Below are 17,315 nucleotides of genomic sequence, written 5' to 3'. Positions count from 1 at the left end.
TTACTGCCTTTTGTTGCAGCCCCTTACTTTCTCAACATTTGGACAGAGAGGACTGATGCCGTGCACGTGTGCATATATGTACAATACATGTATATGTGTATAGTTTGGGTGTCCCTTCTCACCTCTGAGGAGCTCCATGGACTGAAGTGTACTGGGATACGGACTGATGGGACCTTCATGTTGAATGACCGCACCACACACTGGTAAGGCAACTGGACAGCGATTGACCTTGAGTGTGTTTTGGGTGGAGACCATTTTAATGCAACAGTTTGTTTGGCGTCTTCCACTTGGCAGAGCTCAACTGACATCTTTTTTTGGTCAAAGGCGTCTATATACACCCCTGGCATCTTTCACTCGTCTTCTCCCCTTCATTCGTGTGTTGCCTCTCACCCCACCCCACAGTCTCTCCCTCTCTCTACCCCGGTCAAAGTTACTCAAGTTACTGGCTTCCTCCTGTTGTTTTGAGCCCTGTGGTTTTATCCACAGAGCTCTGAGGGCGCTCCCACGCTCTCCAAAAGAGAAAGAAAGGAAGGAAAAACAGTAACTATTTAAGAGCCTCAAAAGTAGTGGGAGAAGAATGCTTGGTTTCATACCCGGTCGCCACATGCTCACATTTAAGACTGCATGCCTGCTTTGTCACTTTTTTGTTTGTTGTACACATTGCCCCCCCACCCCCCACCCCTTTCTTCTAAGAGGTATTAGGGTGGCCGAGGTGGTGAGAAAATTGGAAACAGAGCCACCCACAGTGGAACTGAGTCAGCTCAATATTTAGTGGTGTGTTTACTTTGGAAATGGCAGAAATTAGACGAGCAATGTGTGTGTGTGGGGGGGGGGGGGGAACGAAGGGGTCAAATGGGTCCTGAGAAAAACAGAAAACAATGCATTTATGCTAGTATTTGTTTGAAGCCTTGCAAAAATGTTTTCTGTTCTTCTTGCTAGAAGTGGGAAATGACGAGAAGCCAGAGGCTGTTTATAAAGGGAGGGAGCGGATTGTGTCCATCTGGGACAATCCTAGCTCAAAGCTTCCTCACCCTGAGCCCAAAAATCTGTCCCCCTCTGCCCCTCCCTCCCTCTCCCTCACTCTCTCCCACCATTGTCCCTTCATCAGGTGCATCTGGACACATTTGGATTGCAACCTGCAAACCTTGCTCAATCTTGCTTTGCACCTGTTGTCTGTTAGCCAGCATGTAACATACAGTCACTGAAAAAAAAGGACTCTTTCCACTTCACGGAACTTACGAGGCATCTCACTGATCAACTTGATGTTGACAAATTTCCATCGGTCGAACTGTACTACCTTTTCCCGTGTCATACTCCGACCATTTGGTACTTGGGCTTTCAGTGTGGACTTTAATCTACCTTTTAATAGCGCCACTACTTAATTAGCAAATGTAAAGCTGTGATAATAAATTAATCAATTGACAATTGTTAATCAAATCAATCGACTACGACCCTTGTGAGGATAAGCGCTTTAGAAATCGGATGGATTACAGCAGCGCGATTCAATTGGTGGCTAATAACTGCTATTTTAATTTTCACATTGTCCTGTCATCAGTGACCATCCTCATTCTTGAATTATCAATTGGAATCTTATCAATTATTGGTGTGGAGTCATGTGATCTCACTATTTAGCTAATTTTCATTTATCAAGGCTGCTTGACCGCCCTCCCTCTCGTATCCCTCGCTCCCTCCCTCCCTCCCTCTTGGTCTTCCTCCTGATGCGTTGGCTCTGTAACCAGTGATAAGAGACAGCGATGGCAGCACTTCCTCTCACCACAGGAAGCAGGAAGTGTAGATTTCGACTGCAGCCTATCTGAGCAAACCCTGTGCTGGGTCCACTGGGATCATTATCACTTCCCCATATGTGTGCACACTTAAATGCAACCCACCGCCAGCCCACTCCACACGCATGCACGCATGCACGCACGCACGCACGCACGCACGCACGCACACACTGGGGTTGTTTGTGTCACCTGTCTGCATACAAGAATGCCGCTATATTACTTTGCTAATCTGCCGGATGGTAAGCCACCTGGGAACCAGCAAACCCTGTGTCACTTTGACCTCTGGGTTAGCCAGCAGGTCAAAGGATGATTGGCTAATTATTCCCCTAATCATGGCAAATGTTTGGTTATCTTCTGCTATGGCCACGCAGGTCGGGGTGGGCGCTGTTGAGCTTAAAAAAAACACAAACAACCATTCATCACTTAATGAATTCCAGTAACACCCAGGGGGGAGGGTCGGGTGGGAGAGAGGGACAGAAGCTGACAAGAAGACGATGTGGAAGAGACAAAGGGTGTCTAGGACTTTTCTTTTGTGCACTTCTTGTTCTCTCAACAGTTTTGGATATTGGGGAAGTAGTATTAAAAAAAAAAAAAATGTGAGTAAGAAAAATGAGTGCTTTAACAAAATCTAACGAAATGAAATGTCATTCTACTGTGAAACTAAAGTCCGGTTCACAGTCAAGATAATCTGAATGATTTTAGTCCCGATTCTCCCGTTCCGACAATCGTGGGTAAACCCGATTCGCATAATGGCTTCAAAGATAATCTTAGCAGATAATTCTGCCGTGTGTGGTGCTCAGACTATGCTTGGCCACTCGGGCGTACGTCCAACCTCAAACATGTTGAATTTCTTTTGGCCCGACTTCTCACCTCCGAGGACGAATAGTTACACAGCTGTTAGACAGTGACATGCAGCCAATCCGACAGCGAAGTGACAAGCGCGGTGGGGAATCCAGAATCGTGGTTGCAATCACGGCACAACAGAAAGTCCATGCTTGTACCGTATCCACTCCTCGTCTTTTCTTTTTATGACACTTTCTACTAAGAACAAAGCAAAAACAATCACTTCTTGGTTTGTTTGTTTTTTGTTTGTTTGTTTGTTTGTTTGCTTGTTTGTTTGTTTGTTTGTTTGCTTGCTCTGAAGTCCTGTTCAATATTAATCTATTGCCGCACAGAAATAAAGTCAGTCTTTCAGGTATTGTAGTTTATGTTCTGTTAATACACAATGCTAAGTGACCTTTTTCACTCTACTAATACTTCATCCATCCGTCCATTCTCTGCACTGCTTATCCTTCATATATGTAAATAACTAAAAGTAAAACTATGCTTTAAAGATAGTTTTGTTTATGGTGGGCTGGAAATGACAAAAATAGTATGGAGGATACAAAGAGAAGGAAGACTTGGACAAAGGCAAAGCGGAAAAACACGCTGCCCAGTGAAATAAACCTGACTGATAGAAGAGAGAAAATCACAAAGGGCTATTGCTGAATCACAAGAAAATGAGATTTGAAGCGATTAGGAATCATTGAAGATGTGAGCGTAAACTCTGAGCAGGTCACGGGTCAAGAGGGGTGAGCAGGTCAGAGTGGGCCCAGCAGCTCTACTTAGAACAGGATATCCTGCGAGGAAAGCCCATCTGTCTCCCTCTTACGCACTCTCGTTCTGCCTCTTAATGTCGCGCAGAGGGCACGGCAGAGAGGCGAGGTGTAGCCTTTCACTGCCAACACCAGTGAAAACACAAGCTGAGAAACTCTACTGTCATCAATCATCAGTGACAGAAACCGACGGACGTAATGTGCACTTGGTGTCCCTTTATGCAGCGGGCTAAGGTGGCCGTGCCATACTTCTAGCGCTTCCCGCGCTGCGGCTTGTTGCGGCAAATCACTTTAGCGGCCAAGATAAATTTCCTCGCTGGGACAACAAAGTAAGCGTATCTTATCTCGGGCAGGCAGACGGCGTGCACTCGCTCTGTAGCGTCCCGCTCGCGGTGGAAAAATACAATCATAGACCGCATGCCATACGAACAGTACAAAAAACTGTGTCCATTGCTTTACATAAAGTGCAAGACATCAATACAACATACTATATTTGTTTCTTTAAAATACTACACTACATTAGAGATTCGACTGTCTTATGTGTATTTAAAAATGAACCTTCAGCCCCTGATTATTCATTCAAAGAGTCTAGTGGGCTTGGCTGACATTTTCTTTTTACAAATTATTTCCTTTGGAGTATGAAACAGGTAGGATTGGGCCCTCTGAATTCTGCCTAGCAACAAGTGGCAAGAGACGTTACATGGAAAAAGAATCTGAACAATTTGGACCATACATACATACATACATACATACATACATACGTACGTACATACATACATACATACATACATACATACATACATACATACATACATACATACATACATACATACATACATACATACATACGTACATACATACATACATACATACATACGTACGTACATACATACGTACGTACAAACATACATACGTACAAACATACATACATACATACATACTAACACTGTTTAAAAAAAGTTGAGTGAAGTCAAAATTCAACAAACTTTGATAACATTTTAAGTTGCGAAACAATATATTTTAAGTTTTGGTAATATAAAAATGGTCTTTCCCGCAAAGATTTAAGAGTTTACGGAAATTCTCATTTTTATTGTCCCACAATTTATTTCTCGTAAACGTTTGGGGGCTTCTTAAAATAAATTTCATAAACCCTAAGCCCAACTTTCAGATACAGCAAACTTGTTTAAGCAACTAAATAACAGATACCGAATACATTGTCACAAGATCTTCTACAGACCATGAATTTGAAATTATTCGATTAAATTACCTTTTACTGGGAATCTGCCAACATTCATTATGAGAGCAGCCCTTATTTCTAGACTCAATTCTTTCATCCTTGTCTTTGATTTTTTAGTAGGTGATGGTTGCCGGATGGGAACATTCTCTGCTGTTTTTTTCCCCCAGCTGATTGTTTACAGCAATGTGGAGAGAGCGATGAACTGGCGGTGAATGATGGCTAACGAAAGCGGAGAGCTATATTTGGCGAGCATGGGTTTTTCCTACACACGCACGCACGCACGCACACACACACACACGCACACACATTGTGAGACTTTCAACTTGTTTTGTGTGAGTGTACTTGTGCGGGCGCTTGATATCCTTGGGATAGTCTTGCGGTCGCTATGGTTTGTGAACAACTTGCCGCAACTCCAAACATCCTGAGGTTGTTGTGGGTCATAATGACTTGGTGAGTGCTGTCGCCGGGGTTGACCTCACTTAGTCTCAGATCAAAGTGTTTCGTCCAAAAGAGCTTGTAAATTGCTCAATATCACCCCCTGTACCTCATATGTGTCCCCTGCTTTCTCTTCTGCGGGATTTGCATGTTCTGTTCCAGTGCGGCTTGTGTTTGGGTGGCCCCTCCCACGCACTAAAGTTAATGTAAATTGTTGCCAGTTGGAATGAATAGATGTCTGTGTGTGCAGAGGTTAGTGCAGATTTGAATCACTTGACCTACAGTGGAGCTGGCCTAGAACACAATCTCCTCCGGGATGCTTTTCCTCTTCAGATTATTTTTCCAAATTCACACTTGGTCCATTGAGGTTGGTCCATCTTTTGAAAATAGTGTCGCTAAGACACCACAAAGGAAGGAAGAAGAAATTCCAAAATAGTTTATCTGACAATGCCCTTGGGGGTATTTTATAATGATATCATTCCAAATTGTTTGGTCATAGGGCGATTTGATTTAGGCTGTTCCACATATATGTCTGTTTCATAATTTATGACGAACACAAATATGGAGAACTTCTTTGTGTTCATCTTTTTTTATCATGTGACATCCTGCTGACTGCTCGGGGTCTTTAGCGATTTATACTCAAGCACCATATCTCATGATCATCAAATGACGAGTATGAGAATTTCGGGCGTGTTTAGTGCTGAGCAAGGAGTTTTTCGGTGGCTATTGCAGAGTGACTTTCTCAGTGCACCAAAGAACAAGCATGGTCAAAAATGCTTTGAGTTGTTCTGACCACACCCTGAAAGTCATTCATCATACTGCAAAAAAGAAACACAGGTGTTCAGATTTCCTATCTCCTCCATTTGAAAAATAATATTCTCCATGCACTTCCTTCTTCTCAACCTGTTTCCACCTTCCTCCACTTTGTTTCTTTCATATCAACATGCCCATTCTATCACTCCCCCTGCACTCGGTCCTCTACTTTTCTTTTCAGCAGCATTCTTTACATTCCTGTTGGCTTCTTAAGGGGAAGGACCCCGCTGGCAGGCCAAGGCCAAACATTATTATAGTGCTCTCAACCTCCCTCCGTTTTTTTCCCCCCTGCTCTTCATTTCTTTCTTCCACCCTCTACCCCTACACTCATCACTACATCTCAATGCTTTGACGGTCTCTGTCTCCTCTGTACAATCTTGCCCTTATCCTTCCTACGCATCGGGCATTATAATTTTATTTCACGGACAGAGGCGGTTTGTACCAGCAATTTTGTTTCTGAAAAGTGGAAATGAGGGTCATCCACTTACTTCCCATGCGACATGAAACTGGAAATTGAGATCATTATCCAAAGTTTTCTGCATTTAGTTCATTAAAACCAAGTAACAGTGATGAGATTGTGGTTGTCTCCTAATGTCATTTAACAAGTGTATATTGTTTTAATTTGCTAGCAGTTGTTTAGGCTCACTTATTCTATTAAAAGGCTTGTTGGAGTAGATGGGAGGTGACATTTACAAAACATTTGACCACATCCTGCCCCAAATTGGCCAATAGAATGATGCCACTCACGATCTGGTTCACACAATTTGAAGTCAACGTATGTGCAGGGGTAGCAAAAGACAAACTTTGAGACGTGCTCTTATTCTTTGAATTTAGACAAATTTTCCCAAGCAGACGATTTACAGTCTGTACAATAATGTTTAACTCACAGGTCTTATGGAGGAGCTTATTACATATTTTATTATTAAATATGCCAAAAATAAGGTGCATTACATCTGTAAAGGAAATTCATAAAATTGATGTTCGTGGAAAATGGGAACTTAGTTGCAGTGTGTATGTGTGTGTGTATATAGAGTATCTCTCGCTCTCTCTGTGGGCGGTTTGCTTGCTGCACTACTTTTCTGTCACCATGTGGTTTTGTTATTTTCAGCTTGAAACCGGATGTGATTCAGACTTCATGGTAGATTGTGTCATTGAATGGTCTGCGCTTAGACACTTGCACACTTATGCACGCCGAGCATGTAGCGGCGTACACCCACGCGGGGGGGGGGGGGGGGGGGGGGGGGGGGGGGGGGGGGGGGGGAGGGGGGGTCTTCTGAGAAAGGTTCCCCCTCTGCACAGACACCTGAAGCCGAGAAAGCGGATGGCGGAGCCCCTAGTGACATCGATATATACGCGTCATTTGGTTTCAATATTGCTCTGATGCATCGTTCGGTGAGCCCGCATACGCTTAGGTTGGAAAATAAGATGACAGGCACATAAATGGTTTTGTTTTGTGGAAACAATGAATCTGTTTAAAGTGGGGCCAACATTGAGAAATGTGGGGGAAACTCACTTAAATTGCGCTGAATGACTGAAAAAAAATATTTCTGATATGATTAAGGGGGAAAAAACGAGAAGCGATGAAAAGACGCGTAATGCAAAAGGAAGACTATAGAATGATTTCTTGGCTTTACAGTCAAACCTCGATTTTCGAACGTCCCGGTTCTCAAACAAATCGGAATTTGAACGAAAAATCTAAGATTTTTTGCTTCGGTTGTCGAACAAAATTCGAAGGTCGAACCTCGCGAGATGAGCCGAAAGGACCCGAGAAAACCCGACCGCGCGGCCCGGATGCCGACTGACTCCGTTCGTTATTGTATTTTCGTTACTTTGAGGATTGTATTAACCCCTAATCATGCCTCCAAAGAAAGCAAGTGGAAGCAGTAAAGCCATCCTAAAACACAAAGACGCTCCATAGGCAATGCGACAGTGAGCGCCCGGCGCGCTGCAGTTGCGCGATCGGACCAAATTAAGATCCCTGCGCACTGAGGTCCACTTACATTTTGGAAAGTACATCAGGACTTTAAAAATATTTTCTCAATTTCAGCGACGGCTCTGTCACAATAATGCGGCCAGCGTGGTGCAGTTGCGCGCGGTCGGTGGCGCGCTAGAGTTGCGCGTTCGGCGGTGCGTTGCAGTTGCGCGATCGGACAAAATTAAGCTCCCTGCGCACTGAGGTCCACTTAAATTTTGGAAAGCACATCAGGACTTTAAAAATATTTTCTAAATTTCAGCGACGGCTCTGTCACACTAATGCGACCAGCGCGGTGCAGTTGCGCGGTCGGCGGCGCGCTACGGTTGCGCGTTCGGCGGTGCGCTGCAGTTGCGCGATCTGACAAAAATGCGCAAATTAAAAAAAAATGCTTAAAAAAGGTGTCTTTTTTAGTCTTAGAACTCATAAAAAAAATTTCCATTATTTGTTATGGGAAAAATAGATTCGGAATTCGACCGATTCACTTCTCGAACCGCCTTCTGGAACGGATTGTGGTCGAAAACCGAGGTTTGACTGCACCGCTCTAGATTTACTTTCACTGGAACTAATCAATGATAACAGTAAATGATCCAAAATGAGTTGCACAAACATCTCTGATGTAGTGTTGAAAGTTTGTATCAGCATAAAGTTTTTGTCAACTGTGACAAAGAAGCCTGCATCAGATTATCTCAGCATTACAAGTCATTGCAAAAAACAGCTTTATTAGGTGACATATAAAGTTTGTTCCAGCATAAATCATGGTGAAACACTGCAGTCACAGCTTGTGAAATAGCGATGACTGGAAGGGGGTGTTTAATTTAGTGCCTTTTCTAAACCGAGCAACTACGAGAAATGTCAACATTGATTCAAGCTGTGTGGGGGACTATACGACGAGCTGAATTCATCGAGAATTAATACAGAGGACAGGTAGAAATGTTGAAAACAATTTCATGAAATAAGAATGTAAAATACCCGTCATCTGTGGGGGAGTCCAAGCATTTTACAGGGGGCCTCCACCAGTCTTGCAGACAAAAGAGCCTTGAGGTCCTGACCTTTTTTATCCAGCTGTTGGGTGTGAATTTGACTGACAGTAGATGGAGCCACAGAGTTGGTTCCGTTGGTAAACTATGCGCTCACCTTTATGTTCATGATAATGATGACGTTTATGATACACAATTGCACAATATCTCAATTCATGGCACATGGTGGTAGACGCTGATTGGCTGCAGCGTGGATTGAATGAAAAAAAAAACAATAATCCAGGTTCAAGGAGGCTATTTTTGGTGGGGCCCGCCTTGCTCGCTTGCTATTTCTGTCAGCAGAGGAGCGACGGCGGAGGAGGAGGAGGAGGACTAGAGGGCGGACTAGAGGGGTGGGGGGGCCGGACTTTCTTTCAGCAACTTCTCCGCGACAACTCTCTTTTCTTCCTCCTCCTCAGCGCTGCTGTAAAGCCTGCTGCTGACCACCGCACCGCCACCTCCGCTTCAAATTCGGATGTCGAGACGTGAGTTGGACGTTCGCTGGATTTATCTCAACGAATTTTGAATCCACGTGGGTCGAACATTGTCTTCCAAGGTAGGGGACTGATGCACCAACAGCTGGAAGTTTGCTCGCCTATTTTTCCCTTTGCACGGTGTGGTACTTTTTGGAGTTGCAACGCTGTTTTAAAAGCGAGGTGTTGAACAGGTGTTTTCACCCGCTGCAGTTTCAGACATTCAATGACATGTTTATGTGTAGTTTTTATAGCTTTACAGAAAAAACCCAAAGAATATTCCAGCTTTTAGAGAGTTAAGATTACTCAGTCACTTGTCACTTCAAAGCAATGTTTCTAAAAACACTGCAACGCATAAGTCGCTCTGACGGATGCATTTCTTTTTATTTTGTATAAAGCGTTTAGAAGCACCCCTCCACTTCTCGCCTTCCCATCAGCGCTTAGTTTTGTGTGCACGTGAAGCAACTTTCCTTCTGTTGGCCAAGCCTCCACAGACTTTGTGAAATTCATTCACTCATGTATGGCAAGTTAAATATTAGACTTTCATTGTCTACCAAGTTGTATAATGGGGAGCATAACAACACCTCATAAACTTTCAAATACCTTTGTTGGCTGCCTGTCAGCTTTGCAGCAACTTCTCATGATTTGTTTTTTTTTAAACTGGCCAAAGGAGTGAATGACATCGCTGACATTTTAATATTCCTTCTCTGAGTTGATCTACCTTTCACCTTGTATCCCGTGTTTTTCTCTACAGATGGAATCAGCACCTAATACAAACACCCAAAAGATATAAAAAAGGAGCAATCCAGTATATTTCATCCGGTGCCAGGTAAGTTCATAACACTGATGCCTGCAATGTTTCACCTGAACTCATGAAAAATGAGCTAGAACTGTCATCGTTGAAATATTCATGTTCAAAGATGACACCAGTAACTCCCCTCAGGATGACATCTTGTCCTCATAAGTTGTTTTTTTTAACAGCTCACACATTGCTTATAGTCTCCACACGCCTGTGGTGACAGCACTTTTTCCAGCATGCACAATGATCTAAATCGTTAGATTGTGACGGAACGGCAGTAAAAGCACAGAACAGGTGTTGGCCTACTTGGAAAGACAAATTCCATGATGTTGTCTTTTTCATTTTTGTATGTGCAGTCTTGTGATCCTATCTGTGATCTATTGTGAGCACAAGAATGTGTCACGCTTTACTGCGTTCCAAATTTCCCTTTGTTGCTATTATAATTTTTTTAAATATTTTTTTACATGATGCAGATTATAAACCCAAAATACAGTGGAACCTCCAGCTGAACATGTTTTCTGTGATGCTTGATAACTTCCAGTTGTTGTTTTCATGACTAACTCAATATGCAACGTTTTAACAAATGTTTTGCATTTGTCGTTACACAAGCATACAGAGAAGTTAACTATAGTGTGATAAAACTATCCATCCACTTTCTATACTTTTCATCCTGTTCAGGGGTTGAAGGCAGACAACAACCTGGACTAGTAATGACTCAATTACAGGGCAAAAACTAAAACTAAAATAAAGTAACATACCACACCTCTAGTTAAATTAAACACACAATTATAGGTTATATTTAATTCATAAATTTGCAGTTCTCTGACCAGTTGTGTTATTTTTTTGCTTTGCCTCATTTGCCATGACTGGTTCTCCAGTGGCATCACCTAAAACACCCCAAAAAATTGATCAATAAGCTCATCTCTTGTGATTTGCTGTGGTGTCTGATGATTGTTTGAACCTCAAGTATTGTTTGACTTTGAAACATACAGAATTTGTAGAAAATTTTACTTGAACTCCAAATTTGAGGTGTTCAACTTTGGAGGTTTGTAACATCTGTTTGTAACCATGCATGTCTCAGATCAAAATGTTTTGCTCCGCCCCATCTCAAACCAGTTAGCCAGCTGTTTTGTTCCTTTGTGTGTTCTGCTCCGAGAGGCACATACATGCCTGTGTGATCGCACTGTGTAAGATCACAATGGACCTCTGCCCCAATAAAGGCGCCATGGCTCGTTCTGTGCCAGCCTGCGACAATTGCTAACCCTACACGGCACTGCCTGTGTGTGCGTGTGCATGTGTGCTCCCGTGGAAAAAGTCAGTGAAGTCATGGCCATGCCTTACAGCATCTGGTTACATGTGTGCAATCCACACAGTGCAATTGACACTGGCTCTTTCACCATTGTCTCCCACTTGAATTAATTTTCCTTACACAGTCCATTGTTTGAATAGTTAAGTCATAAGGTTACAACAGTCGAGTCACATGCAAAAAAATGTGAAACCCTACGTACGTCACACATCCGTTCTTTATGGAAGTGCAGTTTTTTGCATTTCCTAGATTAACAGGGTTTCTATCTGTCTATCTATCTGTCTATCTATCTATCTATCTATCTATCTATCTATCTATCTATCTATCTATCTATCTATCTATCTATCTATCTATCTATCTATCTATCTATCTATCTATCTATCTATCTATCTATCTATCTATCTATCTATCTATCTATCTATCTATCTATCTATCTACACGCACATACACATTCATGGACTAGGACATTAAGATTTGTATGTGTTCAATTAACGACATAGTGATGCAAAAAAAAAAAAACATTCCTCAATCAGTGCTGCACCAAACATTTTTGGAGTTCCAGAACAACCTAATTATTATGTTCATCAGTTATTTAGCTTTTACATAATGACTCTAAAACTATCCATCCCATTTTCTATACGCTCGTGCCCATAATTTGCAACTTTGTGTATTGCATTTTCCGTTTAGTACTGCAAGTATCCAGATTTTTCAGAATTCTGCCTTTGCCATGCCACACCCTCAGCCCAGTAGTTTTATGCTGAATTCTGCTTATAAACACACACCTCATGCTTTGCGCTTGACAGAAGTAGCTTTAGTCAGACTCAGAAATAATTTTCAGTACTATCTACGATCAGAAACAAAATGCTGAGTCCCACTGTGCACATATACGTACAATACAATGAGATTTATTTAAGAACCAGTCACTCCTGTCCCTGGAATGTCCACAAAGAGATTTAAAATTCTTGCTGCGATCCTGTAACAAAGGAAAGTATGACTTAAATCAGTTCATATTTTGTGGGCGGATGCATAGTATGTTCTCTCTATCCACATACTGTATATCTCTCCACTTGTAGATGCGCATGTTTGGTTCAGGAGAAACTTGGGACAGCGATAAAAACAGGCACAATTGATATAGTTTTGGTGGCGCTCATGTTTCTTTTTTCCCCAATCGTGGTTTTCACACAGTCCGAGTCAGCTGACCAAAGTATTGTTTAAGTCTTCAGGCTCATCTGGTAAAGACTACCACAGCGGCTTATAAACTTTTCGACAGTTTTGAGCTGCCCTTTACTTGTTTTAAAATTACGTGTTGCTTTCTGCCTTTTGAAGTCATCAAACCTGAGGCAGAATCGTTCAACTTTTGCAGTGTCCACAGGGGGCTCGTTAACCTTTGCTGGTCATTTGGTGCCACTACCTCCCTTGGGCTTTGTGTGTGCAAAAATCTTGCAGGGCTAGGTCTGGTAATGGCTGTAACAGTAGACAGCTATTTTTGACCCGCCGAACAAACGGCTCGATTGTGCTACCTCAAGGTGCATGAAATCACTTGATATGCCCGGGGTAATGTCTATTATACTCTCCAAGGGGCCACCGATTCTTGAGTGTGCCAGTCTTGTGTTTGAGTACAGCATTTGGAGCCTGCCCGGAACGGTTAATATATGGTATGATGTGAAGTAGAGGCGTCAAAATTCTGTGATTAATTGACTATATTAATCAATCATCAAATTTATCGACATCGAATCGTTTAGGGCCACTTTTTTAACTCGGGTGTCACCAATTTGGTGCCTGTGAGCACCAGGTCGCTCCCAAGGACCACATAAGTAGCCCGTGGGCCCCTTTCAAAGATATCTCACCAGTGTTGGGATGTTTGAATTTCTAGGAATGTTGTGATCACAGATGTAAAAGGTGCAAAATGGTATTCATATACTCTGAGTAAATTGAAAAATAGTTATGAATAATAGCAATTTCTCCACGACCATTGACAGTACCGTTAAGGATCGATATGCCGTTTTTTTTAAAAATTAAGTCCGCAGGCACTTTAGTACCAGGGCTCAATAGCCATCATTATTCATCAGTAATGAAAATGAGTGGAAAATTCAGGTGAGTGGCCAATGTGCTCCCCAACTTCAGGAGCAACTTTCACAGAGAGGCGGATAAAAGACGAGCTTGCTGCTATTAAGAACAGCAAGAGACACATGTGTTGATAGATATAGCAGAATCGCACGATTATGCCTAAAGGGCCTGTAGACATCATTCAACGCACAACCGTATCATTTCATCAAATCAGAGCAAATACATTGAGTAATTAGTTAGAAACATTTCCTCAGGTTCTTGTGTTTATTTCTACATACATTTGCAGCGCCCCTAACAAGTTCAAAGCCTTTTCCCATGATCCTTTTAGTGATTTTGTTTTGTTTTATATGACGCTTTGATGATAATGCTTTACAAATGTTTTGGCACAGCACTGCACCACTTCAATGCGTCGGTTTATTTTTTTTGTTAATGTTGGATCCCAATATCAATCATTGAAATTTACCATCCGTGACGCTCCTGTTGTTGTCTACAATGCATGTTTTCATACAGTATTTGCTTAGCAGCAAATCAATATATCACAGAATGCAAAACAATAGAAAATCGTCTACGATTACACCAAGGTCTAAAATAGGCAGAGGAAGGCCCTAAATGTCAACACAAAGCACAAGTAATATGGAGGGACACTTAACAACAGGGAACAAAAGCTGTCCCATCGTTGTCATCTCAAAGTTGCTAAGAGACCGTAGCTACTGCCAACATTGACTAAGACACTCAAAACTGGACAGAATGTTCAGTATACATAAATATGACAACATTGGTAAAGTTCAAAGGCTAATGAATGAATTGTCCAGACCCTTTGGACCTGGAATAAATGTGAGTGAGTACCGTGAGTATTCATGTGTTGTTCATCATCACTTCACTAGAAAAAAGTTGTACTGTGAAAGTAATCTATCGTCTATTTTTTTGTCGGGCATTAAATAAAATCATTTAAATTAAAGAAACACTCTGCTTATGATATTTATTTTATATCTCCAGTATTTAGGGCTGATGGAGTTAAATCAAACTGGGCCAGGCAATGCTGGGTAGCTGAGTAGCTAATATGATAGGTTAATTCATAACACCGTGCTTATCTGAAACACCTTCAGGAGGGGTTGGTTGAGCATATGATGATTTGAAAGGAATAGTTTTGGCTTCAACATTCCAGCGATCAGCCTTTTATCAATAACCAATTGAACCACAATTAAGAAACACAACATTTGTTTCTTGGACATGGGTATTTTAGGTTGGTTATGATAAAGGTTGCCCATCTGTGCTGTCTGTGAGTGTGTCAAAAGATAAAGCGGGGTTATCCTTAGTGTTGGCTGCTGAGTCGAGTGGCTTTATCTGCGTTGTGTAATGTGTAGAATTTGTTTGATGTGGAGGGGAGAGAGCAATGAAGCTCAAGAAAGAGCTGTGGACATAGATTAAGGAGACTTAGTCATGATTTTTAATGTAGGGTTTACCTAGGCCAACGGAAGTTTCACTTAATGCCCTGTTGTAAATCTGATAACGATTTTACGTTAGACAGAAATTAACAGGAAGTTACATCGAAGAGTGGGGGCTTTAATATTAACCTAGGTATTTTGGTTTCCCCGCATTCCACTGAGAACTGTATTGTAGCTGGAAAAAAATGAAATGTTACCATTAACTTAGAAATGAAGGATAAACTGACCTGTCCCATATTTTCAATGAAACATTCAGTGACTCAAAAATAAGACGGCTCTATTTTTTTGTCTTCCACACAAAAATCAATTTGGTGCTAGTTTTGAAGCAGCATGGTATGTGTTAACATACTCTAATTGGTTTTGTGTAATTGTTGTTTGGCTTTACATAATTCCCTGGGCAAATAAACAGCAGCAGTAAAAATGTGTCAAATGTCTGTCTGGCTGTCTGTCTCTGCTGGTTTAAGTTGACTATCAGGTGGACAGTGTACAGTGTTGTGTTACAGACAGCAAGCAGAGCTGACAGTGTCGTCATGGCTGTGAGTGTACCACTTGACCGCGTGTGATGTCTGAACAGAAGATAGCGTAAAGTGTCATTTGTCAATCCCCGGTCAACACCTGGAGGCTCTGACGGAGGCAGTTTCTTGTATTAGCAGCAGGAACTTAATGCTCCAGAGTTATGTATTGTTTCTACTGGTGTGGAATACATGTCTTTGTTATTTTATATGAAGTTATGAAAAATATTTCCAAGGGTAATTCAATTCTAGCACAACTTGAGGGGTGTCCACTGTCCAGGCTGGTCCACCAATACTGTGTAGACAACTAACAGACAAAACTGTGGTGGCTGTTCTCCTTATTACAAGCCAGCATATCACCTCGCTATATAATCACTTTGAGCAAACTGGTCGACTTTAGATTAGTTTGAATTATATGACAATTTCTCTGACAGGAAACAATAGAAATACAAATATTCACTTCCGCGGTCAAACTTATGCAACTACTTACTCAAATCAGATTTTTAGCACCTCTTTGCAAAGTTATTTAGTTCTAAGAACTGAGCGCTCCAGCTTAAAGAGCATGTGACATTCACTTCCACTACTAGACTATTCATAGAGATCCTGTATTGCGCAAGACTCGTTAAGCAACCGCGTGTGTGGACTCCTTGTACTTTTTCACTAATTAGGCCTTATTTGTCTTTTACCTTGCTAGACAGGTAATGAAGCTTGAGAGAAGCTAGTTTTGGTCAGCCGAGGGAAGGACGAACTCGTTCTAAGGTTCAATGCAGACGTTTCTGATTTTTCATGAACAGGTGGTCTCTGCAAAGCATCTGCCTGCAAATTCTAAAATGTGCACATGTTGCATTGTAAAACCAGCTGCAGTCAGCTGCAATGACCCACATCTTCTCTTTCATTCTTACAAGGGCTAATTGGAATGTTGCCAACCTAAATATTGAAATTATATAAGGTCATTTAAACCCTCCGTTTTCCCACAGTCGGAATTCTTGAAAATGCTTTTCCCCCCACATTGCTCTGCTGTGATGATAACTGTTCATGCAACTAAAGGTATGATATGAAAATACACAGCAAATGACTGTTAGGTATTTTTTCACAGCCATCACTGTGACCCAAAATGATTGCAAACCATACATCATATTTTCTAGCTTATTCAAAAGAAAGAGATAACAAAAGGAACCTTCAATAGATTTGTGCAGGTCATCTGTGGAGGATTTTTTTTCAAAGGAAATTAATTTTCAAATGTTATTTCAAATTTAATTCTGGACCAAAGGAACATTTCAGAACCTGAGCCCTAAAGTTGAAAAGCATCCGAACTGAACATTTGGGCGTTAGGATGTCGATGCTGTCAGGGACTCTGAAATCAGCTGCAGCTAACCGAGTCACTTGGTGGTGAAACTCTTCTTTGTTTGTGTCTGTGTGACTGTTTTAAACTGCCCCCAGTGAGGCCAAGGACGCATATCAGAAGGTTGCGTATTCAAAAGCTCACTGGCACTATGGCAGCGGCATGACAACAACAGCTGGGGCTGAAAAAAGGGAGGAAATGTGCATCTAAACTCAGCTCTCAAACAGGAAGCCACCCTGGTGCTCTCATTGTTGTGTTTTTATAGACTTGACTTCCTGCTCGGCTCCACCACCGTCCCGGTTACCGCGGTTACCATGCGTGTTGTTAATGGAATGGATTGTAAAGATTAGGGGGCGAGCATAGTCTGATCTGTGCTTACTGACCAAAGTATGACACATGAGATTATTATCAAACGAATATCCTGCTTCTGTGGACATTCATCGTTTTCTTGTTCTGATGCCCAAATCTCTCTCTAAACTTAAATTCTAAATGGCATTTGAATGAGAAAATCACAAT

The 17,315-nt window shown here is 41.8% G+C and overlaps 1 protein-coding gene across 3 annotated transcripts in view; it reads left to right on the top strand.

Annotated features, from left to right (window-relative positions):
* The window catches only part of hdac7a (histone deacetylase 7a), a 38,548-nt gene continuing 21,233 nt past the window's right edge, over nucleotides 1-17,315 (top strand). The window contains exons 1-3 of one of the 3 annotated variants that reach the window (XM_037272498.1): nucleotides 1-203; nucleotides 9,275-9,411; nucleotides 10,083-10,157. The gene's annotated coding sequence lies outside the window, so the exon portion shown is untranslated. The remainder of the gene's footprint in view (nucleotides 204-9,274; nucleotides 9,412-10,082; nucleotides 10,158-17,315) is intronic. The other 2 variants (XM_037272481.1, XM_037272489.1) reach the window with 2 other exon arrangements.

This window comes from Syngnathus acus, chromosome 2 (genome assembly GCF_901709675.1).
Source record: "Syngnathus acus chromosome 2, fSynAcu1.2, whole genome shotgun sequence".
In the NCBI taxonomy this organism is placed as follows: domain Eukaryota; kingdom Metazoa; phylum Chordata; class Actinopteri; order Syngnathiformes; family Syngnathidae; genus Syngnathus; species Syngnathus acus.
Note: the sequence above shows the minus strand (reverse complement) of the source record. Positions and strands in the feature narration are given on the sequence as shown.